The 27,486-nt window shown below is 40.6% G+C and overlaps 1 pseudogene; it reads right to left on the reverse strand.

Moving 5' to 3' along the window:
* Nucleotides 1-5,058: 5,058 nt before the first annotated feature.
* On the reverse strand, nucleotides 5,059-27,151 carry LOC136700276 (zinc finger protein 214-like; annotated as a pseudogene).
* Between the last annotated feature and the right edge of the window lie 335 nt (nucleotides 27,152-27,486).

The following is a 27,486-nucleotide window of genomic DNA, read 5'->3' on the forward strand; positions in this document are numbered from 1 at the left end:
TTCTTTAAAAATATTTAATGAAAACCTGTAAAATGCTCATGCATGCAGATTCATTAACTACAGAACTTCAAATGTAAAAGATTATCAGGTTATAGTACAAACACGGTTATACAAATGATTATGCTACAACTGATGCTAAAGATCTCATCTAAATAACTTAAAGGCTAAGCAACAGCTCTATGAAAGTGTCAAACAAATAAATACAGTGGAATTTGAGTTCCTAACTTACAAACCGGATTCCAAAAAAGTTGGGACACTAAACAAATTGTGAATAAAAACTGAATGCAATGATGTGGAGATGGCAAATGTCAATATTTTATTCGTAATAGAACATAGACGACAAATCAAAAGTTTAATCTGAGTAAATGTAACATTTTAAAGGAAAAATATGTTGTAAGTGTCAACAAATCCCAAAAAAGTTGGGACAAGGCCATTTTTTACCACTGTGTTGCATTCCCCCTTCTTCTTACAACACTCAACAGACGTCTGGGGACAGAGGAGACCAGTTTCTCAAGTTTAGAAATAGGAATGCTCTCCCATTCATGTCTAATACAGGCCTCTAACTGTTCAATCGTCTTGGGCCTTCTTTGTCGCACCTTCCTTTTTATGATGCTCCAAATGTTCTCTACAGGTGAAAGATCTGGACTGCAGGCTGCCATTTCAGTCCCCGGATCCTTCTCCTACGCAGCCATGATGTTGTGATTGCTGCAGAATGTGGTCTGGCATTATCTTGTTGAAAAATGCAGGGTCTTCCCTGAAAGAGATGACGTCTAGATGGGAGCATATGTTGTTCTAGAACCTGAACATAGTTCTCTGTATTAATGGTGCCTTTCCAGACATGCAAGCTGCCCATGCCACAAGCACTCATACAACCCCATACCATCTGTGATGCAGGCTTCTGAACGGAGCGTTGATAACAACTTGGGTTATCCTTGTCCTCTCTGGTCCGGATGACATGGCGTCCCAGTGTTCCATAAAGAACTTCAAATCGTGACTCATCTGACCACAGAACAGTCTTCCATTTCGCCACACTCCATTTTAAAAGACCCCTGGCCCAGTGCAAACGTCTGAGTTTGTGGAGCTTGCTTAGAAATGGCTTCCTCTTTGCACTGTAGAGTTTCAGCTGGCAACGGCGGATGGCACGGTGGATTGTGTTCACTGACAATGCTTTCTGGAAGTATTCCTGAGCCCATTCTGTTATTTCCTTGACAGTGGCATTCCTGTTTGAGGTGCAGTGATGTTTAAGGGCCCGGAGATCACGAGCAACCAGTAGAGTTTTACGGCCTTGACCCTTACGCACAGCAATTGTTCCAGATTCTCTGAATCTTTTGATGATGTTATGCACGGTTGATGATGATAAAGTCTTTGCTATTTTACACTGGGTAACACCATTCTGGTATCGCTGCACTATCTTTCTGTGCAACAATGGTGGAATTGGTGATCCTCTTACCATCTTGGCTTCAAAGAGACACTGACACTCTGAGAAGCTCTTTTTATACCCAATCATGTTGTCAATTGACCTAATTAGTGTTAATTGGTCTTCTAGCTGTTCGTTATATGTTCAATTTCCTTTTTCCAGCCACTTATTGCTACTTGTCCCAACTTTTTTGGGATTTGTTGACACTGTGAAATTTTGAATCAACATATTTTTCCTTTAAAATGTTACATTTACTCAGATTAAACTTTTGATCTGTCATCTATGTTCTATTACGAATAAATTATTGACATTTGCCATCTCCACATAATTGCATTCAGTTTTTATTCACAATTTATTTAGTGTCCCAACTTTTTTGGAATCCGGTTTGTACAATAATTATGTTCCCGAACTAAAGGGCAGTGAACATATACCCTTGAGAGTACCATTATAGTGACAGCAAAAGTTAGCACCATGTTGAGTTTACGGACAGTGTAGCAGCAGAACAGTCTAAAAGTGATACAAAATAAAACAAGCACTTTACGTGCACTTTTGCAATGTTCAGAAATGTTTCGTACACAACAAGAACATTCTTCAGCTTTAGAAACGTGGGTAAATCTCATGCTCTATATGTCAGACCAAACAAAGGGCACCTTACCTGAGGTAGGTTGGTAAGTTCATCCATTTCAAGACTGCCTTCTAGGATGATCCTGACTCTTGAACGGTTCAGTAGAGGTGATGCCTGGTTTTGGACCAATGACCTGGAAATCTGCATCATCCAGAGTCTATAGAGAGCGAGAGACAAAAAACAGTGTTGAGTGTCAATTACAATTTGTCTAAATATAGACAGAAAGACAGAGGTCTATAGATAAATAGTTAGCTGTAGAGGAACAGATAGATATACAGGTGTAGCTAGACATTCAGGTGTAAAGAAACAGACAGATAAAGAAAAGATACTCACAGAGCTACTTATGAAGAACTTAGAGCCTTGAGGGGACTTCCAATGATGTGTCTATGGCTGTTAGCTCGGGGTTCTGGAAGAGCGTGACATGCATGAGATAGTTTGGGTTTAATTTCTCCAGGTTTTAAGAAATTTGTCTCTAACATTTTTGCCTTAAGTTATGGTCATATTTCAATATTTATTTCCAGAAACAGTATAATGTACAAAGTTTAAATAATTTAATATTAATTTTTAATGTTCCTGATGCTACCAAGGACAAGGCTCAATCCTTGTGCTCTCTTCACACAGAGAAAAGGACAGTATTTGCATTTCCAATAACTTTATCTGTGAGGCTGGTAATGTCTGATATTAACTCTGAGGCCCAGAACATTTAACGAATTAAAGGAAACTGTTAACCTCAGCCAAACCACTAGGACCAGCACAGATTAAGAATATAAACGTTCATTTGTCTAGTTAGAAAACTGTGTTTGGTTTACAGTTGAACACGGACCACCTTTACACTTTGTAATGACTCTAAAATCCACACACTGTAATTAATTTTCTAACATAAGATAAGCATAAAATCATTTTTTCTTTTCAGTCACTTACTTATGGAAAACAACTCACCAATTTCCAGAATGTGAAAAAGAGCTTGAGGGAAAAGAAAGACATCTTGTTTGACTCAGTCAGCTGTAATTTGTGACTGTAATTAGCTCTTCTCTGAAGAAAAGAAGAAATGAAAACTATGTCCTAAAAAGGTATTTGCCCAAGGAAAAAAGTAAAATGCAGAAAACACCAAATCTTATTGTGTAAAAATGAGAAAAAGGCTTCCAAACTTGTACAGGGTCTTCCACAAAACAAACCAAGACTAGACTCATTGGAACTGACCAATGAAAATCTGGCAAAGTGCTATAGGGTGTGGTCCCGGCTACAAATTGATATTTTAAGTTCATTCAAATAAAAAATTCTAGTGCACTCAGTTATTCTCTCAAAATAGGAGCACATACTAAAACATTTTAAATAATGCAAAAAAATATAATTTCTTTTGAGTAGTGGTTAATCAAACTGTTTCCATAGAAACAAACTACAGGTTAATAGTGTGGGTTTAGCGTCTCAGAGAGGCAGAGTCTTGCTGGGCTTTTCCTCCACTGTAGTTTCCTGAAGCTGTTCCTTTCTTTCCACTCTGTGGTCCATCAGTGTCCCTGAGATTACACATTCACTTTTTTATTTTTTATTACCACGAATATTATAAATATAATTTTATATAAATTCAATGATAACATGTATATATTTAAACATTACTTTAAAATGGATCATTTCAATCTATTCACAAGCTCAGGACAATGTAAATTAGTCTCATCAGCAAACTACACTTACTCACACACACACACACACACAGCCACAGAGACAACACACACACACACACACACACAGCAAAGATTTTAAAGGTGGTTCCTCTGAAAATAAAAATGAAGAAATCTTTTCTGCAGAGAAATGAACAAATCTAGTATCCATCCATCCATCCATTATCCACCGCTTATCTGAGTCCGGGTCGCGGGGGAAGCAGTCAGAGTAAAGAACCCAGACCTCCCTCTCCCCAGCCACTGATCCCAGCTCCTCCGTGGGTATACCGAGGCCTCCTCCCTGTTAGACATGCCAGGAACACCTCACCAGTAAGGCGTCCAGGAGGCATCTGGACCAGGTGCCTGAACCACATCAACTGACTCCTCTCAACGTGGAGGAGCAACGGTTTCACTCCAAGTCTCTCCCGGATGTCTGAGTTCCTAACCCTGTCTCTAAGGGAGGGTCCAGACACCCTGCGGAGAAAACTCTTTTCAGCTGCTTGTACCCACGATGTCATTCTTTCGGTCACTACCCAAAGCTTGTGACCATAGGTGAGGGGGACGTAGATTGAATGGTAAATCGAGAGCTTTGCTTTTCTGCTCAGCTCTCTCTTCACCACAACGGACCGGTACAGAGCCTGCATTACTGCTGACGCTGCACCGATCCACCGATCTCCTGCTTCATCTTTCCCTCACTCGTGAACAAAACCCAGAGGTATTTAAACTCCTCCACTTGAGGCAAGATCTCACTTCTAACCTGGAGAGAGCACTCCACTCTTTTCTAACTGAGTACCATGGACTCAGATTTGAAGGTGCTGATTCTCATCCCTACCGCTGCACACTCAGCTGCAAGCTGGTCCAGCAAGAGCTGTAGGTCCCAGCTCGATGAAGCCAACAAGACCACATTATCCACAAAATCAGACATGGGCTCCTGAGACCACCGATCCGGACTTCTTCCCTCACGTGGCTATGCTGAGAAATTCTGTCCATAAAAATTATGAACAGAACCATTGACAACGGGCAGCCCTGATGGAGTCAAACTCCAATTGGAAACCAGTCGGACTTACTGCCAGCCATACGAACCAGACTACTGCTCTGTTTATACAGGCACTGGATGGCTTGTAGCAAAGAGCCCAATACCCCATACACCCAGAGCAACCCCCACAGAATATCCAGAGGGACATGGTCGAATGGCTTCTCCAGATCCATAAAACTGTGATGGGCATAGGGGATCCAATAACTGAACACCACTCTGATTCAGATCAGCGGGGCTGTTCCTACCAATCATGCCCCTCCAGGTCTCACTGTCAACAAATGTATAAAGAAAATAAAGAATAATACTTTGCGAGCTTAAGAGGTGTTTAGCTACTGTTGTTACTGCAGCTGCTGCCGCTGCTGAGGTTGGGTTTCTCTCTTTTATGGATCTGCTCGTGTGCTTTAAGGTGGCCTGACTGGCTGAAGCTCTTGCCGCAATAGCAGCAGTTGAAGGGCTCCTCACCCATGTGAACTTGCTGGTGGTGGCGGAAACTCATCTCCTTGGCGAAGGTCTTGCCGCAGTGCAAGCAGCAGAAGGGCCTTTCCCCGGTGTGGCTCAGCTGGTGGGCTTTCGGTTCCTTTGACTGGCAGAAGCTCTTGCCTCACTTGGTGTCACCCGTGTGGAGCCTCTGGTGCGAGTGGAGGTGGTGCACCTTGGTGAAGCCTTTGAGGCAGCGGGCAGAGGTGTAGGGCTTCTGCCCCGTGTGGATGAGCTGGTGCCTCTTCAGCTTGCCTGCCTGGCCGCACTCTTGAACCTCTTGCCACACTGCAAGCAGGTGTAAGGCCTCTCTCCGGTGTGGATTCACTGGTGAGTTTTCAGGTTACCCAAAGTGCTGAAGTCTTTGCCGCACTGCATGCAGGTGTCTCCCGTGAGATTGCAAGGTATACGAGAGTGCGATTTTGTGCCGGCCTTGGGGCCCTTACCTGCCTCGGCCAACCGCAGCTCGTACAGGTGTCCTGTCTGGACCTCGGGGTCCATCTTGACCATGCCTTCATTTGGGTGCAGCTTGTTGAGCTCAGTGCGCAGTTCCGCCATGTGCATAGACTCTAGGCCAGGGGTCTCAAACTCAATTTACCCGGGGGCCGCTGGAGGTAGAGTCTGGGTGAGGCTGGGCCCCATCAGGTTTTCCACAAGAAAAGCTCTTACAAAAACATTCCAATGTTATCAAATGTCTTTATTTTTATTTTTTAACACAAAATAAGATGAAAAAATAAATAAATTAACAATTCATAAGAAAAAAAATAAAATCAATCAGTAATAAATAAATAAAATGAAAATAATAATAATGATAATAATAATAATAATAATAATAATAATACAGCAGATATAGAACACTGAAGAAACCACATATAGTTGCTGACTAGAGAAATGTAATTATTATTATTAAGATTCAAATGTCTGTATTAACAGTTCTTTAACCTTTAACTTTCTGAACATGAATGGAACATTGAACATAAACAGTTATGAACATGGCTTCTTCTGCCTACTTCTTACTGCTAGAGATCTGGCAGCGCTTCCTCTTGCATAGCCGAGCCACATTTGGCTTAAGGGAGGAGGCAGTTGAGACCCTCAGTAGGGCTTGAAGATGCTCGTCAGTAAGTCTGGACCTGTACTTGGACTTATTGAAGTTCAAGGTAGAGAAGAGCTTTTCGCACAAGTATGTGCTCCCTAAAAGACACATGGTCCGCTTGAACATTCGGGAAAGCTCAGGGAAGCTGGGAGGCAATTCTCTCAAAAATTGCCCGAGCTTGTCTGCTTTTCCACTCACCTCCCTGAACTTGGCTCTGAGTTCAGAGTTGCACTGCAGGTCAATGAGCTCCATTTGAAGCACAGGGGGGGCATCTTGCACATCAAAGGAGAAGGGGTCCGCAAAAATTTGAAATGCAGCTCTGTGCGTCTTGAAGTCTGCAAATCTATGATCAAATTCCTCCTGTAGCATCAAAATGGCATCCACATACTTCTCACCACTGAATGGTGTGCCTGCATCCATGAGTGCCTTGCATGCTGGGAAATGGCAAAGGTTTGTTTGAGAAAGCTGGGCTTTCCATAACATAAGTTTCGCAGAGAATGCTCTCACGTTGTCATAGGCAGCACTGACAAGTTGCCCCTGGCCTTGTAACTTCTTGTTCAGTACATTAAGCTCATGTGTAATATCAACAAGAAAAGCTAAGTCCATGAGCCATTTGGGATCACTTAGCACGGGAACAGCAACCCCATCTTTCTCCATGAATGCTTTCACTTCCGCTCTCAACTCAAAAAATCTCTTCAATATGTTTCCCCTGCTGAGCCAACGTACCTCGGTGAAGTAGAGCACATCCCCATATTCTGACTCCATTTCCTCTAATAAAGCACGGAACCTTCTGTGCTTTAAGCTCCTGGATCTGATTTGGTTGATGCATTTCACAACTACAGACATCACATTGTCAAACCTCAGGCATTTGCTGCAAAGGGCCTGCTGATGGATAATGCAGTGCAGAGCAATGGCCTCCTCCACACTCTCCTCTTCCAGTTTTTTTTTTAACAAGTGCCACCAGTCCATTTTTCCTCCCTGTCATTGATGGCGCTCCATCGGTTGTTATTCCAACAAACCTCTTCCATGGCAAACCGGCATTCTCAATGGCATCACACAGCTGGTGAAATATCTCCTGAGCGGTGGTCTGGCCATGCATTGGAATTACTGTGAGCAACTTCTCTATAACTTCAAAATTGTCATCAACACCACGGACATAGATTGCGAGCTGGGCAGTGTCGGCGATGTCTGTGGACTCATCAAGAGCGACTGAGTATACACTGAAACGTTTTGCTTTCTCACACAGTTGATCATAAACGTCACTTGACAGGTCAGAAATGCGCTCTGCCACGGTGTTTGGCAGAAAGGCTGATGTTGCTAAACTGACCTTTCTTTTCTGGACAGACAATACTTGCAGCCTGTAATATGCACTTTTTGACAAATTCACCTCCTATGAATGGCTTTCCTGCTTTAGCAATCATCTCACTAACCACGTAGCTAGCTTCGACTGCTGCATTATTCTCTTTGGTTGCTTTCTTAAAGAAATCTTGTTGCCTCAGTAGACATGTTTTAAGATTAGCAACCCGGTTGTCTCTCTCATCTCCCTGGTATTTTGCATACTCCTCAGCATGTCTAGTTGTGTAATGACGTTTCAAATTGTACTCTTTGTGCACTGCAACTTTCTCTGTGCAAATAAGACACGTCGGGATGCCCCTGTGCTCAACAAAGAAATATTGCACTTCCCACTTTTCCTGAAATTGTCTGTGCTCATCACAAATCTTTCTCTTCACTGCAGGCTTTGAAAAAGACATGTTTGGGGCTGTATAATATATATAATTCCACTTGGTGTCGCTGTGGCGTTGAAGTTTCAGTTTCAGTGTTTAGCCGATGAGTCTTTTCCGCTTCTTTCTCTGTCCCGTTGAGCAGCAACTTCCGGGTTCAGACTGGACGCCGAAGCGCATGAAGCGAAAAGCGGGATGCATATATTCCAGAAAATGTTCGGGACTCAGACACAGTCGCAATCTTCAAATGTAGGCTAAAAACTCATTTGTTTAGTTTATCTTTTGGTAGCTAATGCAGCCCCATAGATAAAGGCGGCAGATCCGGGGGGTGCATGGACACGGGGAATTATAGTAAACTGAGACGCTGGTGCTGTCGTCCCGCCGCTTCTCGCGATCACTCAGGTTTGTTGACGGTGGAGCGGAGGGATGCCAGTGTTTCAGGATGCTCCCGTGTCTGTGTGTCCTTCTGGTTCTCTCCTTTTAGTTAAAGCTGTCATAGTCAGATCTGCCGGAGTCATTAGCCACACTCTGGAAATTTTCATATTTTCTACTTTACAAACACAAAACAGTTCAAAACTAATTCCATCCCTTTACATCTTTCCGAGTAAACGACTGCCCACCTGTCTGTCTGGACACTGATGGATGACTGTCGAGATCCTCCTCCACGCTACAGATCAGCTGCCCACGCTCCAGCAACCACCAAGTGCCTTGAAGCTGCCCCTACACTGAAGTTCTCACGGACTACTAACTATTATCACCAGTAGATTGACCAGAGGACGATGGGTCACCCCTTGTGAGCCTTGGTTCCTCCCAAGGTTTCTTCCTCAGCTGGGGGAGATTTCTCTTGCCACTGTCGCCCCTGGCTTGCTCACTTGAGGGCTTTACAATTTGTTTTTACATTTCATTTCAAATCTTGTCTTACTGGAATTCTGTGAAGCCGCTTTGTGACAACATCAGTTGTGAAAAGCGCTATATAAATAAATTTGATTTGATTTGATTTGATATATTCGCAATAAACCCGGCCGATGTCCCGCCCCCGAGAGCAATATACCCAGGGTGCGATTTGTGAAAAAAAACAGAGGGGGGATAATTTTGAGAAACATTTTATTCAGAAAAATGACCACAATAGTGTGAAAACATGAAAACAGTGAATTCTTGTGTAGATAAACCTCACACTCCTACTCCTACCTATTTTGAACGTGAACTTAAATATATTTTTTTTAATTGTTAAATTTGTGAAAAACACCACAGTTTAAGTTAGAACGTGAACTTAAAAAATAAAAAATATAGTTTTTAAATATAATACAATTTTAATTCATGATATAGAGCCTATTTTGAGGAACTCGGAACACCAAGACGGTGCTTCTCTATTCCGGCGGATCGGAGGGAGAGAGAAGCCCTGGGTCGGGAAGGAGCCGCCGCCCGTCTCTCTCTCTCCTCACTTCACGTTGTTTACATCAATAGAGGGAAAATTGAATTCGGGCCGAAAGTGAGAGAGAGAGCGCTTTGGTAGAGAGATATAGAGTAACAACAAAGAGAGAGCGCCGGCCTCGATAAAGCTGTTATTAATCAGAGAAATAAAAAGTTTCCTGGTTGTTTCACAGCGGTTACATTCAGCAGGTACAGACACGCCCACAGCAACACACCTTAGCGGTTTCCCTGTTCCTGTCTGAATACGCGCACACAGCGCTGTCCATGGTGCTGAGACGCTGACCCGGCTATACAAGCGCTGAGGCACATATCATAGGAGGATAAAAATAATTCAGCAGAGGGTGGGACGTGTAAACCAGAGGGTGGGAAAGTCCCCACCATCCCCACCGGCAAATCGCACCCTGAATATATCCCACCGTGATTGGTAGGTTCGTTCAGCTCCGCACACAACACTGAAAAGTGCCAATCATATCAAACTCGCGGGCCGTGCTAACATTAAACTTTCATATCAAGGCGGGGCCACAAACTATCGTCCTGAGGGCCGCAGTTGGCCCGCGGGCCGCGAGCTTGAGACCCCTGCTCTAGGCCATTCATCTCTGACTTGAGGTGGCTGGACATGAGGTTGTTTTCATACTCTGGTTTGAGGGACGCCAGCTCCCTGGTGTAGTAACACTGAAGGTCGGCGTACTGCTCTGATTTGATGTACTCCAGGCTGTCGGGCACATGGGTGATGTAGTCGAAGACGAGGCTGGGTTCACAGTTGTCTTCAGCTGCTCAGCTGGGGCTCTCTGATTCACACAGTGGAGCTGGACGAGATGAGTGACGAGACTAAGAAGAACACCCTGAAAATACATTTTCTAAACTCTTACCACAGCAACACACCTACGTCACATGGACCAGACGCCCGAACCACCTCAACTGGCTCCCCTCAATGTGGAGGAGCAGTGGCTCCACTCTGAGTTTCTCCCAGATGTCTGAGCTCCTAACCCTGTCTCTAAGGGAGAGTCCAAATGGCCTGCTGAGAAAACTCAATGTCATTCCTTCTGTCACTACCCAAAGCTCTTGACCATAGGTGAGGGTTGGGACGTAGATTGAACATTGCTTTTCTGCCCAGCTCTCTCTCACCACAATGGACCGGTACAGAGCCCGCATTAATGCTGACGCTGCACCAATCCGCCTGTCAATCTCCCGCTCCATCTTTCCCTCACTCGTGAACAAGACCCAGGGGTGTTTAAACTCCTCCACTTGAGGCAGGTTCTCACTTCCAACCTGGAGAGAGCACTCCACCCTTTTCTGACTCAGTACCATGGACTCAGATTCGGAGGTGCTGATTCTCATCCGTACCACTTCACACTCAGCTGCAGACTGGTCCAGCAAGAGCTGTAGGTCCCGGCTCGATGAAGCCAACAAGACCATGTCATCCGCAAAAAGCAGACAGGGGATTCTGAGACCTTCAATCCAGACACCTTCCGCCACTCTGACTTTCCGGTGAAGAGAGGTGCTGAGCTGATCACCACCTAGAGATCGGTTTCAGAGCCCATACTCTGTGTCGTGGTGAGCCCGACTATATCAAGCTGATACCTCTGAAGGTCACACACCAGCTCAAGCTCCTTTCCCACCAGAGAGGTTACATTCCATGTTCCAAGAGCCAGTTTCAGTAACCGAGGATCAGAACACCAGGGTCCCCGCCCTCAGCTTCCACCCGCTCCACGTTGCACCAGACCCAGATTACTACCTAAAGGTATTATTAATTATAATTAGAGATTTCTTGACAAAACAAAATCCTCCAAATATGAATCCACTGCAATGGCCTTCAGATACTGGTTTTGGACCTTGTGTCTTTCATATAGCAATGTCTCTGGATTCTCTGAATCCTCTAATGATATTATGGGGCTGTAGATGATGAAATCCCCAGGTTCTTTAATATTTAAGGTTGAGAAAGATTATTCTTGAATTATTTCACTGTTTATCCACACAGTTTTTGACAGAGCAGTGAACCCCTCCCCATCTTTACTTCTGACAGACTCTGCCTCTCATAGACACTCTCCTTAAACCCAAATATGTCATTGTCCTGTCACTACTTAACCACATTTATATTTTTGTAGGATTTACCAGTGTTTTGTTTTCAGTCCCAACCTTTTCAAAATTCAAAATTGGTGAATGAAAAAACAAAAACAAAAACAAAAACAGAAAAAAACACAGTTTCTTAGTTTCAACATGTGAAATATTGACTTTATCATCATTTCCATTAAAGTTAGGTTTTAAATGATTTGCTCATCATTGTGTTCTGTTTTTATTTACATTTGGCACAGAACTGGCTACAGAGTGTTATCACAGGTCTAAACATCAGTTAAAGGTTTCAGAACGTCTCATTTCTCTGAGCACCTCATTCATCCTCCCACTGAGCTCTGACCTTCTTTAAATCTTAGACTCGTAAAGACATGAGCTGGGACTATAACTGCATAATAAGCCCTTTATCAGCAACAGACAGAGAAAGACATTCATCCACACGCAGTCATGTGAAGAACATTTGTAATGAATCAGGAGGCATTTTAAAAATTATTGTGAAGAAACTCAGATAAAATAAATGTATGTTGCACAATAAAGACTGGATATGAATCGGTTAAAGAGTTCTTTTGACCATGTGATGTACAAACTCTGGTTACATGATGGTAAGTGCCAGGAAATTCTATTTCAATTATACTGAAATGTCCAACAAGTTGTACATATTTACTTGGAAAGGAATATGGCAAAGTACCAGACATCTGGCATAAGACCCTACAAACAGACGCACACACTTTCACAGTGATATGGTGCATGTAAAAAACAGGAAGTCAATAAAAAACAAAATACCAAAGTGGTGAATTGGCACATTGGCACATTTACCTGAACTGAACCTCCGCATGCCCACGGACCGCATCACGGTTCTCACCTCAGGTCAAAACTAAACATGGAGAGGCAGCGTTTCTAAAGTGTCTGAAGCCCTGACTTTAGACACTTTTAAATCAAGGCTTAAAACATTCCTGTTTGAGCAGCTACAGCTCAGTTTAAAACACTCTGCACTTTTATTCTATAACGGCACTTCAGTTCTTTTCTTTTATTATATCATTTTAAATTGTTTTAATCATTTACTCATTTTAATCTTTTTATGTAATTGTTTTGTTGGACTTCTATGATTTTTATTCTGGCTTTTAATTTAACAGTTTTTTTTCTGTAAAGCATTTTGAATTACTTTTGTATGAAAGGTGCTCTATAAATAAACTTGCCTTGCCTTGCCTTCTACAGAAAAAGAGGTGAATATTTGTGGGAATTACTGTGTAAAATAAAATAACACAATGTAAGTCCAGAAGATGAAAGGAGGCGTATGAAATCAACACAATTGAAAAATCCACAATTGTAATAAAATAACTTACAATTATGTTCCTGAACTAAAGGGATGTGAACATATACCCTTGAGAGTACCATTACAGTGACAGCAAAAGTTAGCACCATGTTGAGTTTACTGACAGTGCAGCAGCAGAACAGTCTAAAAGTGATACACAATAAAACAAGCACTTTACGTGCACTTTTGCAATGTTCAGAAATGTTTCGTACACAACAAGAACATTCTTCAGATTTTGAAACTTGGGTGTATCTCATGTAGCTAGACAGGCAGGTATAAATAAACAGACAGATAAAGAAAAGATACTCACAGAGCTACTTATGAAGAACTTAGAGCCTTGAGGGGACTTCCAATGATGTGTCTATGGCTGTTAGCTCAGGGTTCTGGAAGAGCGTGACATGCATGAGATAATTTGGGTTTTATTTCTCCAGGTTTTAAGAAATTTGTCTCTGACATTTTTGCCTTAAATTATGGTCATATTTCAATATTTATTTTCACAAACAGTATAATGTACAAAGTTTAAATAATTTAATATTAATTTTTAATGTTCCTGATGCTACCAAGGACAAGGCTCAATCCTTGTGCTCTCTTCACACAGAGAAAAGGACAGTATTTGCATTTCCAATAACTTTATCTGTGAGGCTGGTAATGTCTGATATTAACTCTGAGGCCCAGAACATTTAACGAAGTAAAGGAAACTGTTAACCTCAGCCAAACCACTAGGACCAGCACAGATTAAGAATATAAAAGTTCATTTGTCTAGTTAGAAAACTGTGTTTGGTTTACAGTTGAACACAAACCACCTTTACACTTTGTAATGACTCTAAAATTCACACACTGTAATTAATTTTCTAACATAAGATAAGCATAAAATCATTTTTTCTTTTCAGTCACTTTTCAGTCACAACCCCCTGGCTTGCTCACTTGAGGGTTTTACATTTTGTTTTTTACGTTTCATGTCAAATCTTAGTCTTACTGGAATTCTGTGAAGCTGCTTTGTGGCAACATCAGTTGTGAAAATCGCTATATAAATAAATAAAATTAAAAAATAACCTGCTTAAACACATTAAGAAGTACTAGCTAAGTAGGTTAAAATACATTTTCAAACTCAGTGCTGGTTTTTGGTGTAATGTAATGTTATAAATATATAATTCCACATACACTAATTCTTTGTTAGGGAGTAGCAGTGATTTTGGGCTAGTGATTAATGGGTTGAAAATGATAGAAGCATATTCATTGAGAGAAAAAAAAATAACAAAAGCATGTGAAGTAGATTACTTTGGAGCTGTGGAGTTGGCTAAATTTTTCAAAATTAACTATGAACATGAACTAATTCATTTTCTTTATGTAATTAAGTAAAGATGGACTGCAGTAAGAAAACACAGATAGGTTAATTTAAAGGCTGAGCACCACTTAATGGACCTCCATGAATATTTGACATTATTTTAGTTACTGACATATATAAGTATGGATTAAAATGAAAATAGCTGCTTAATTTGCTTTAAAACTGACAATTTTATTAAATAGACGGAAAAACCCGAGCTCGCTACGGAAATTCTTGAACGCAACCGTGTGACGTCACTGGTGGACAACAGCTGAACAACAGCCGTGGTAAAACATCGTTATGACTGACTGTTATGACAGTATCTAGCTAAATAACCAACATTATTCATGACAATAGCCTAGCAATAAGCTAAACTCAAATTTAGAGGCACCGTTATTCTTGTAAATGTTATCGAAGTCGAACTTGAATTCATCCGACACTATAAACTTCCGTAATGCAGCCTAATATAATCTGAGCCACCGAGTTTAGCAAGTCAAGCTAACGTTAACTAACACAAACGAAAACAGGCGAAGTAAGTGTCCTTTACCTCCATGTTACAGAGGCTCTTGAACACCTTTCGTTGGTTTCCTTACATGCCCATATTGCTGGAAAAGCGCCAGTGAAATGAGCTACAGATAACGGAGGGAGCGGATGGTCCTTTCCAAAGTGCCCGTTTAAAGTTGACAAATTTAGTCCATTTTCTGGATATTTTGGGATCTTTGGGCCATTTGTACACAGACGTCCCACTGTACATTGAATGATTGCAGCCAAAAACAACACACCTTTTCGTCATTTTGCATTAAATTAAGTGCAACTTCTAGAGTTGTTGTCCACCATCTACGTCACAGGCAAGACACCTATTAGAGTTTCCCAACACTGTTGGGAGGGGGGCAACGGTCTTTTAAACCTTATTCCTTGAATTAGTAAGAAATAACATGTTTTCTGACTATCAATAAACACAAGTTAGGGAACATGATTGTATCACAGTTGTAGATGTTACAGTTTTGTCGATGTCATTCGCCCCATTTCAACTCCAGGACTTTTATTGTGTTCTTTTATTCTCCACAGTTGTATAATGAAAGATTACAGAGATCCCCCTCTCCTTCTGGAGAAGAGAATGTAATGAACCTTTAGGGAACACAGCTAGACTTCATATAATGAAGTGGACTTTAACACCACTGCTGTACCTTTAAAGATACACTACACTGTTTTTAGTTTTAGTGACAGTAATGTACCTGTACTGTACCTTTAATTCAGAGAGTGTACTGAAATAAACACTGTTACTGCACCAAGTCTGTCATGAACTCTTGTTTTCTTCTCTACCACACAGTATATATCAGTCTTTCACCTGTAGAGAGTATGGCACCAAAAACACACACATTTGACACTCAATCAGAAAATGTAGCAGTTTCCAGGAGAAACACAGTGAATGTCATAGCGTCTATTGTTTGCTGGTCGAACTGACACATGGAGAGTTATTCTGTTTCTGTAATGCCATCAGCTGTTAGTATTTTGACAGTCATTATGCTCTGACTGACTCTGTGTTCCTCTTGAAGAGAAAATATGAGCTAGATTTTGAATGTATGACTCGATATTGAAGCAGGTTTGCGATGCTTTGACGTAGTTAGTGAATGTAGAGGAAGTTCTGTTTGCATTTGGAATCATTGGTATTTAATGAACAAAACGTGGATTTGAGCAGTAAATTAACTGTGTGACGTAGGTGTGTTGCTGTGGTAATAGTTTAGAAAATGTATTTTCAGGGTGTTCTTCTTAGTCTCGTCACTCATCTCGTCCAGCTCCACTGTGTGAATCAGAGAGCCCCAGCTGAGCAGCTGAAGAGAACTGTGGCAGTGTCTATTAGACTATGATTATTTGACCTATATTGTTTATTTAACCTAGAGAGTCATTAAGAACAGCTTCTTATTTACAGTGGCAGCCTGGCACTAAGATTCACAGAATGAGTTGTTTTCCATAAATAAGTGACTGAAAAGAAAAATGATTTTATGCTTATCTTATGTTAGAAAATTAATTACAGTGTGTGGATTTTAGAGTCATTACAAAGTGTAAAGGTGGTCCGTGTTCAACTGTAAACCAAACATCGTTTTCTAACTAGACAAATGAACTTTTATATTCTTAATCTGTGCTGGTCCTAGTGGTTTGGCTGAGGTTAACAGTTTCCTTTACTTCGTTAAATGTTCTGGGCCTCAGAGTTAATATCAGACATTACCAGCCTCACAGATAAAGTTATTGGAAATGCAAATACTGTCCTTTTCTCTCTGTGAAGAGAGCACAAGGATTGAGCCTTGTCCTTGGTAGGATCAGGAACATTAAAAATTAATATTAAATTATTTAAACTTTGTACATTATACTGTTTGTGAAAATAAATATTGAAATATGACCATAACTTAAGGCAAAAATGTCAGAGACAAATTTCTTAAAACCTGGAGAAATAAAACCCAAATTATCTCATGCATGTCACGCTCTTCCAGACCCCTGAGCTAACAGCCATAGACACATCATTGGAAGTCCCCTCAAGGCTCTAAGTTCTTCATAAGTAGCTCTGTGAGTATCTTTTCTTTATCTGTCTGTTTCTTTACACCTGAATGTCTAGCTACACCTGTCTATCTATCTGTTCCTCTACAGCTAACTATTTATCTATAGACCTCTGTCTTTCTGTCTATATTTAGACAAATTGTAATTGACACTCAACACTGTTTTTTGTCTCTCGCTCTCTATAGAATCTGGATGATGCAGATTTCCAGGTCATTGGTCCAAAACCAGGCATCACCTCTACTGAACCCTTCAAGTGTCAGGATCATCCTAGAAGGCAGTCTTGAAATGGATGAACTTACCAACCTACCTCAGGCAAGGTGCCCTTTGTTTGTTCTGACAAATAGAGCATGAGATACACCCAAGTTTCAAAAACTGAAGAATGTTCTTGTTGTGTACAAAACATTTCTGAACATTGCAAAAGTGCACGTAAAGTGCTTGTTTTATTTTGTATCACTTTTAGACTGTTCTGCTGCTGCACTGTCAGTAAACTCAACATGGTGCTAACTTTTGCTGTCACTGTAACGGTACTCTCAAGGGTATATGTTCACTGCCCTTTAGTTCGGGAACATAATTTTAAGGATTTGAGGATGAAGGGGGGGGGGGGGGGGGTGATCTCTTCTATTGCTCAGAGTGAGACTCTGGGGCTGCATTTTGAATCAGCTGAAGATGTTTAATGGTCTTTTGTGGAAGTCCAGTTAAGAGACCATTACAGTAATCAATGCTAGAAATAAAATCATGGATAAGTTTCTCCAGCTCTGGTTTAGTCAGAAAATCTCTGATCTTACTGATGTTCTTAAGATGGTAAAATGCTGATCTAGTAACCGCTTTAATATGAGACTAAAACTGATCTGAGTCCATTAATACACCAAGGTTGTGAGCCAGTTCTTTAGATTTGAAGGCTCTCGAGTCCAGATACGCAGCCAATCTGTGTCTCAAGAGTTCTTTTGACTATGTGAGGTACAAACTCGGGTAACATGATGGTAAGTACCAACACTGTCTAGTTTAATTATACTGAAATGCTCATCAGGTTTTAAGTGCTTAGGTTAAAAGGAACATTGTAAAGAACAAGAGATCTGGATTACGGTTCTACAAACACACACACTTTCACATTTATGCAGTACATGTACACAGGAAGTTAATAAGAAAATTAACAAAGTGCTGCATAATAAACTTTCACTAAAATACTGAAAATTACTGAATAAACAGTCTTCAGTAATTCTGCAGTGTTGTAATTATATGTGTATGTTTTACATTACGATAGAGTGAAAAAAATCCATAAGAACCAAGTAAAATCATGGTCCTCTGTACCATTTCCTTTTACACCACACTCTGACATGTTACAGTACTGGAATAGTGGTGTCAAAGTCAGAATTGTCAAAAATGGTAATGGTAATTTTACCCGAGTTTGTACGTCACATAGTCGAAAGAACTCTTGAACCGGCTCACATTCAGTCTTGTTGTGCAACATACATTTACTTTATCTGTGTTTCTTCACTATAACCATTTTTAAAATGCTTTCTGGTTCATTAAAAATGCTCTCCCCATGACTGCATGTGTGTGAGGATGAAAGAGGTGCTGAGAGAAGTAAGACGCTCTGATACCTTTCACTGATATTTAGACCAGTGACAACACTCTGTAGACAATTCTGTCAATTCTAAGAAGACAGCAGGCCACACAGCTGCTCAATGGTAGAAAAGCACTGCATAAAAACAGACAAAATTATTGTGTCACAGCATTTTAAATAAAGGACCCCAGACAATTAAACATATTTTTATAAATGAACGTGTTTTACTTTGCAAGAGCTGAGGTTTTCAAACCGAAACATAAACAGAAGAAAATGTGACCCACCGTGACCCTGAACTGGATAAGCACTTACAGAAAATGAATGAATGAATGAAAAAGGGCTAAAAGAGCTGTGTAACTGCTCCCTGTTCCACAGCCCTAGACAGAGACTTGAAGGCAACGTTCACGACTGTGATCAAAAAACACTTTTCATAAAATTCAGTAGATGTTTCTGCACTATTTGCTGCTCTTTAGTCGGTTTGCACTGGACACTGATCTAATGTGATTACAAACCCCCGGTGTCAGTAAAGGGTCAAATCAAATCAAATTTATTTGTATAGCGTTTCTTATAACGGATGTTGTCACAAAGCAGCTTCACAGCATTCCAGTAAAGACAAAGTTTTCACATGACATGTAAAAATGTAAACATCCCCACGTGAGCGAGGCCAGGGTTACAGTGGCAAGAAAAACTCCCTCTGTCCTATCTAATCATTCACACAATCCTCTATTTTCTGTAATCTGTGTTTGTCATCGGGCTTGGCTGAAATATACAATTGCGTGTCGTCTGCGTAACAGTGAAAGTTAATGTCATGGTTTCTTATAACTGTGCCTAGCGGTAACATTTATAATGTAAATAATAACGGTTCTAAAGTATAGCCTTGCAGAATTCCAAATTGGAAGATAAATTGTTTACTTTTACAAATTGATAACATTCCGTTAAGTAAGATTTGAACCATGATAGGGCTGTCCCTGTAATTCCCTGTAATGTTTTCTAACCTTTCTAATAGAATATTGTGGTCTATCGTATCGAAGGTCAAGAAGCACCAACAGGGAAATGTGGCCTTGATCAGAGGCAAGAAGAATTTGTTCGTTATCTTGACTAGAGCTGTCTCAGTGCTATGATGTGGCCTGAATCCTGATTGGAATTTTTCATATATATGATTCTTATGTAGATATGAACTTTTTCTAAGATCTTGGATAGAAATGGCAGATTAGAAATAGGCCTGTAATTAGACATGTGCTAGCTTATTAAATTAGATCAGAGGTTTAATAACTGCTAGTTTAAAAGCTTTAGGTACATGGCCCAGGCTAAGGGATGAGTTTACTACAAATAAAAAAGTTGATTTATTTCAGTAATTCCATTCAAAAAGTGAAACTTGTATATTATACTCATTCATTACACACAGATTAATATATTTCAAGTGTTTATTTCTTTTAATTTGATGATTATACAGCACCCTCCATAATTATTGGCACCCCTAGTTTAAATGTGTTAAAAGCCTTTTATTGCAGAAGCATAATCTCATTCTGAAAACAAATTATATAAAAAAGCATCCTTCAAATCAAGTGAAAAAAAAAAGAATAAAGAGAAAATCCTGACTAAGAAATAATTATTTTCCATAAAATTACCTATTCCACAATTATTGGCATCCTTAACAATTTCTTGAAAATAAATGTATTTGAACCATTTATGTCATTTCTACTGTAGTGTATAAAGTGGATCAAAGTATCTAGAAACCTGTAATTAGTAATTCATCACTTCCTGTTTCCTTGGGGTATAAATATGGCGATACACAGAGGACTATTTCTCTTACTCACTCTTAAACATGGGAAAGACAAGAGAACACACTATTCAAGTAAAGCAGATGTGTGTCGACCTTCATAAATCAGGCAATGGCTACGAGAAAATAGCCACTCACCTGCAGATGTCCTTATCTACAGTCAGAGCAATCATCAAAAAATTCAAACATCTGGAACTGAGACAAACAACTGGAACTGTGACAAACATCTGGAACTGTGACAAACAAGCCTGGAAGAGGACGCAAATGTATCTTGCCACCACACACCGTGAGAAGGATGGTAAGAGAAGTAAAAAGTTCTTCAAAGCTCACTGTAAGAGAATTGAATAAAATGGTAGCAGCTTGGGGTTACGAGGTCTCCCAAACAACCATCAGGTGCTATCTACATGCCAACAAGCTGTTTGGGAGGCATGCATGGAGAAAGCCTTTTCTGAGTTATAAGCGTAAACCGGTGGAGTTTGCCAGCGGTACTGGGATTATACTGGGACTGTGTGCTTTGGTCAGATGAGACCAAAGATAGAGCAAATTGGCAACAAACACTCTAAGTGGGTCTGACGTAACACCAAGGATGAGTACACAGAAAAACACCTCATGCCTACTGTTAAGTATGGGGGACGATCGGTGATGCTGTGGGCTGTTTCTCCTCCAAAGGACCTGGGAACATTGTAAGGACACATGGGATCATGAACTCTTTGAAATATCGGGACATTTTGAATCAGAATCTGGAGGCCTCTCACCGAAAGCTGAAGATGGGTCGCCACTGGGTCTTTCAGTAAGATAATGACCCTAAACATGTGGCCAAATCTACTCAAAAATGGTTCACAAGGAACAAAATCAAGTTTCTCTCATGGCCATCTCAGTCCCCAGACCTCAACCCAATAGAAAACCTGTGGAGTGAGCTGAAGAGGAGAGAGTGTAGGAGAAGACCCAGGACTCTGGATGATTTAGAGAGGTTGTACAAAGAGGAATGGTCGAAGATCCCTCTTTTTGTATTCTCCCATCTTGTGAATAGTTATAGGAGAAGATTAAGTGCTGTCTTGCTGGCAAAAGAAGGTTGTACAAAGTACCAATAACTGTGGCACACATGATTTCATTTAAAAGATTTATTTCTTAATGTGTGATTATTTCCCACCAAATAAAGGCGTTTGAATGAAAGTATAGATTTTTCTCTTTTTTGCATTGTTGTCCTATATTATTTTTTAACAAATTTATTAGAAGCCAAAAATGCTTCTTAACCAGGGGTGCCAATAATTATGGAGGGCGCTGTAACTGACAGCTAATGAAAACCCCAAATTCAGTATCTCACAAAAATAGAATATTATGAAAAGGTTCAATATTGAAGACACCTGGTCCCACACTGTAATCAGCGAATTAACTCAAATCACCTGCAAAGGCCTTGAAATGGAAGACTGCTGACTTGACAGTTGTCCAGAAGATGACCATTGACACCTTACACAAGCAGAGCAAGACACAAAAGGTCATTGTTAAAGAGGCTGGCTGTTCATAGATCTCTGTGTCCAAGCACATTAATACAGAGGTGGAGGGAAGGAAAAGATATGGTAGAAAAAAGTGTAAAAGCAAGAACCACCATGCACAGACATATTCAAGACATGGGTTTCAGCGTCGCATTCCTTGTGTCAAGTCACTCTTGAACAAGAGACAGCGTCAAACACATCTCGTCTGAGCTAAAGACAAAAAGGACTGGACTGCTGCTGAGTGGTCCAAAGTTATGTTCGATGATGAAAGTAAATTTTGCATAGTATTGTATCAAATATAATCTCTACAGTTTCATCTTGTCTACATGACCCTGCTCCAAACTCTCTTCTGAAGCTTTGTCTTTGAGACATTCCAATTGGTTTTCATTGTCATCACAGTACTGAGACAGCAATGGTTTTCAGACACTCTGGTGTAGTCTGACAGGCCTTGATTTTTTTACAAATTACACCCATCTCAAATTACTTTTTTCTCAAAGTGTTACACATGCTTTTCTTCAGAACAATCTCTGCAACAACAATGTTGAATCAGTAAGCGTGTCATACATCTATTTTTTTTATTAAATTTACTCTAAACTTAGACTTTCCAAAAACCTATTTTCAGAAGTGCTGATATATTGTGAAAAAAACACGTTCTAAACATTTCTCGACAAGACTTTTGAGGTCAGAACTTTGTAAACACAGGTGTTGGCCACACCCCAACTAGCAAAATTGTATCTGCCCACACTCTGGCCGAATCATGCGTGCCAATATTCATGGCATACATCAGTTCCATCAACAGTTTTCCAAGCCTCTGCTGTGCTGTCACACTTTGTCAAGACCTCACTGCCCTCAACAATTATGGAGATATCAGCCGTATCCTCATCTCTGGCAGCCTGGACCACAGGGATCTTCAGGATGTGCAGTGTAGTGAAAGAACGCTCAAGTGTAGTCACCTCAGTTGTACTCCTTGTTGAATTCCAGCTCTATACTTAAACATATAGAGATTATGTACATGTTCTGTTCTCTTCAATATATTTTCTTTTAAAATATTTAATGAAAACCTGTAAAATGCTCATGCATGCAGATTCATTAACTACAGAACTTCAAATGTAAAAGATTATCAGGTTATAGTACAAACACGGTTATACAAATGATTATGCTACAACTGATGCTAAAGATCTCATCTAAATAACTTAAAGGCTAAGCAACAGCTCTATGAAAGTGTCAAACAAATAAATACAGTGGAATTTGAGTTCCTAACTTACAAACCGGATTCCAAAAAAGTTGGCAAATGTCAATATTTTATTCGTAATAGAACATAGACGACAAATCAAAAGTTTAATCTGAGTAAATGTAACATTTTAAAGGAAAAATATGTTGTAAGTGTCAACAAATCCCAAAAAAGTTGGGACAAGGCCATTTTTTACCACTGTGTGGCATCCCCCCTTCTTCTTACAACACTCAACAGACGTCTGGGGACAGAGGAGACCAGTTTCTCAAGTTTAGAAATAGGAATGCTCTCTCATTCATGTCTAATACATGCCTCTAACTGTTCAATCGTCTTGGGCCTTCTTTGTCGCACCTTCCTTTTTATGATGCTCCAAATGTTCTCTACAGGTGAAAGATCTGGACTGCAGGCTGCCATTTCAGTCCCCGGATCCTTCTCCTACGCAGCCATGATGTTGTGATTGCTGCAGAATGTGGTCTGGCATTATCTTGTTGAAAAATGCAGGGTCTTCCCTGAAAGAGATGACGTCTAGATGGGAGCATATTTTGTTCTAGAACCTGAACATAGTTCTCTGTATTAATGGTGCCTTTCCAGACATGCAAGCTGCCCATGCCACAAGCACTCCTGCAACCCCATACCATCAGTGATGCAGGCTTCTGAACGGAGCGTTGATAACAACTTGGGTTATCCTTGTCCTCTCTGGTCCGGATGACATGGCGTCCCAGTGTTCCATAAAGAACTTCAAATCGTGACTCATCTGACCACAGAACAGTCTTCCATTTCGCCACACTCCATTTTAAAAGACCCCTGGCCCAGTGCAAACGTCTGAGCTTGTGGAGCTTGCTTAGAAATGGCTTCCTCTTTGCACTGTAGAGTTTCAGCTGGCAACGGCGGATGGCACGGTGGATTGTGTTCACTGACAATGCTTTCTGGAAGTATTCCTGAGCCCATTCTGTTATTTCCTTGACAGTGGCATTCCTGTTTGAGGTGCAGTGACGTTTAAGGGCCCGGAGATCACGAGCAACCAGTAGAGTTTTACGGCCTTGACCCTTACGCACAGCAATTGTTCCAGATTCTCTGAATCTTTTGATGATGTTATGCACGGTTGATGATGATAAAGTCTTTGCTATTTTACACTGGGTAACACCATTCTGGTATCGCTGCACTATCTTTCTGCGCAAGAATGGTGGAATTGGTGATCCTCTTACCATCTTGGCTTCAAAGAGACACTGACACTCTGAGAAGCTCTTTTTATACCCAATCATGTTGTCAATTGACCTAATTAGTGTTAATTGGTCTTCTAGCTGTTCGTTATATGTTCAATTTCCTTTTTCCAGCCACTTATTGCTACTTGTCCCAACTTTTTTGGGATTTGTTGACACTGTGAAATTTTGAATCAACATATTTTTCCTTTAAAATGTTACATTTACTCAGATTAAACTTTTGATCTGTCATCTATGTTCTATTACGAATAAAATATTGACATTTGCCATCTCCACATAATTGCATTCAGTTTTTATTCACAATTTATTTAGTGTCCCAACTTTTTTGGAATCCGGTTTGTACAATAATTATGTTCCCGAACTAAAGGGCAGTGAACATATACCCTTGAGAGTACCATTATAGTGACAGCAAAAGTTAGCACCATGTTGAGTTTACGGACAGTGTAGTAGCAGAACAGTCTAAAAGTGATACAAAATAAAACAAGCACTTTACGTGCACTTTTGCAATGTTCAGAAATGTTTCGTACACAACAAGAACATTCTTCAGCTTTAGAAACGTGGGTAAATCTCATGCTCTATATGTCAGAACAAACAAAGGGCACCTTGCCTGAGGTAGGTTGGTAAGTTCATCCATTTCAAGACTGCCTTCTAGGATGATCCTGACTCTTGAACGGTTCAGTAGAGGTGATGCCTGGTTTTGGACCAATGACCTGGAAATCTGCATCATCCAGAGTCTATAGAGAGCGAGAGACAAAAAACAGTGTTGAGTGTCAATTACAATTTGTCTAAATATAGACAGAAAGACAGAGGTCTATAGATAAATAGTTAGCTGTAGAGGAACAGATAGATAGACAGGTGTAGCTAGACATTCAGGTGTAAAGAAACAGACAGATAAAGAAAAGATACTCACAGATCTACTTATGAAGAACTTAGAGCCTTGAGGGGACTTCCAATGATGTGTCTATGGCTGTTAGCTCAGGGTTCTGGAAGAGCGTGACATGCATGAGATAATTTGGGTTTAATTTCTCCAGGTTTTAAGAAATTTGTCTCTGACATTTTTGCCTTAAGTTATGGTCATATTTCAATATTTATTTCCACAAACAGTATAATGTACAAAGTTTAAATAATTTAATATTAATTTTTAATGTTCCTGATGCTACCAAGGACAAGGCTCAATCCTTGTGCTCTGTTCACACAGAGAAAAGGACAGTATTTGCATTTCCAATAACTTTATCTGTGAGGCTGGTAATGTCTGATATTAACTCTGAGGCCCAGAACATTTAACGAAGTAAAGGAAACTGTTAACCTCAGCCAAACCACTAGGACCAGCACAGATTAAGAATATAAAAGTTCATTTGTCTAGTTAGAAAACTGTGTTTGGTTTACAGTTGAACACGGACCACCTTTACACTTTGTACTGACTCTAAAATTCACACACTGTAATTAATTTTCTAACATAAGATAAGCATAAAATCATTTTTCTTTTCAGTCACTTACTTATGGAAAACAACTCACCAATTTCCAGAATGTGAAAAAGAGCTTGAGGGAAAAAGACATCTTGTTTGACTCAGTCAGCTGTAATTTGTGACTGTAATTAGCTCTTCTCTGAAGAAAAGAAGAAATGAAAACTATGTCCTAAAAAGGTATTTGCCCAAGGAAAAAAAGTAAAATGCAGAAAACACCAAATCTTATTGTGTAAAAATGAGAAAAAGGCTTCCAAACTTGTACAGGGTTTTCCACAAAACAAACCAAGACTAGGCTCATTGGAACTGACCAATGAAAAAACTGGCAAAGTGCTATAGGGTGTGGTCCCGGCTACAAATTGATATTTTAAGTTCATTCAAATAAAAAATTCTAGTGCACTCAGTTATTCTCTCAAAATAGGAGCACATACTAAAACATTTTAAATAATGCAAAAAAATATAATTTCTTTTGAGTAGTGGTTACTCAAACTGTTTCCATAGAAACAAACTACAGGTTAATAGTGTGGGTTTAGCGTCTCAGAGAGGCAGAGTCTTGCTGGGCTTTTCCTCCACTGTAGTTTCCTGAAGCTGTTCCTTTCTTTCCACTCTGTGGTCCATCAGTGTCCCTGAGATTACACATTCACTTTTTTATTTTTTATTACCACGAATATTATAAATATAATTTTATATAAATTCAATGATAACATGTATATATTTAAACATTACTTTAAAATGGATCATTTCAATCTATTCACAAGCTCAGGACAATGTAAATTAGTCTCATCAGCAAACTACACTCACTCACACACACACACACAGCCACAGAGACAACACACACACACACACACACAGCAAAGATTTTAAAGGTGGTTCCTCTGAAAATAAAAATGAAGAAATCTTTTCTGCAGAGAAATGAACAAATCTAGTATCCATCCATCCATCCATTATCCACCGCTTATCTGAGTCCGGGTCGCGGGGGAAGCAGTCAGAGTAAAGAACCCAGACCTCCCTCTCCCCAGCCACTGATCCCAGCTCCTCCGTGGGTATACCGAGGCCTCCTCCCTGTTAGACATGCCAGGAACACCTCACCAGTAAGGCGTCCAGGAGGCATCTGGACCAGGTGCCTGAACCACATCAACTGACTCCTCTCAACGTGGAGGAGCAACGGTTTCACTCCAAGTCTCTCCCGGATGTCTGAGCTCCTAACCCTGTCTCTAAGGGAGGGTCCAGACACCCTGCGGAGAAAACTCTTTTCAGCCGCTTGTACCCACGATGTCATTCTTTCGGTCACTACCCAAAGCTTGTGACCATAGGTGAGGGGGACGTAGATTGAACGGTAAATCGAGAGCTTTGCTTTTCTGCTCAGCTCTCTCTTCACCACAACGGACCGGTACAGAGCCTGCATTACTGCTGACGCTGCACCGATCCACCGATCTCCTGCTTCATCTTTCCCTCACTCGTGAACAAAACCCCGAGGTATTTAAACTCCTCCACTTGAGGCAAGATCTCACTTCTAACCTGGAGAGAGCACTCCACTCTTTTCTAACTGAGTACCATGGACTCAGATTTGAAGGTGCTGATTCTCATCCCTACCGCTGCACACTCAGCTGCAAGCTGGTCCAGCAAGAGCTGTAGGTCCCAGCTCGATGAAGCCAACAAGACCACATTATCCACAAAATCAGACATGGGCTCCTGAGACCACCGATCCGGACTTCTTCCCTCACGTGGCTATGCTGAGAAATTCTGTCCATAAAAATTATGAACAGAACCATTGACAACGGGCAGCCCTGATGGAGTCAAACTCCAATTGGAAACCAGTCGGACTTACTGCCAGCCATACGAACCAGACTACTGCTCTGTTTATACAGGCACTGGATGGCTTGTAGCAAAGAGCCCAATACCCCATACACCCAGAGCAACCCCCACAGAATATCCAGAGGGACATGGTCGAATGGCTTCTCCAGATCCATAAAACTGTGATGGGCATAGGGGATCCAATAACTGAACACCACTCTGATTCA

This window comes from Hoplias malabaricus, chromosome 6, assembly GCF_029633855.1.
Source record: "Hoplias malabaricus isolate fHopMal1 chromosome 6, fHopMal1.hap1, whole genome shotgun sequence".
Classification (NCBI taxonomy): domain Eukaryota; kingdom Metazoa; phylum Chordata; class Actinopteri; order Characiformes; family Erythrinidae; genus Hoplias; species Hoplias malabaricus.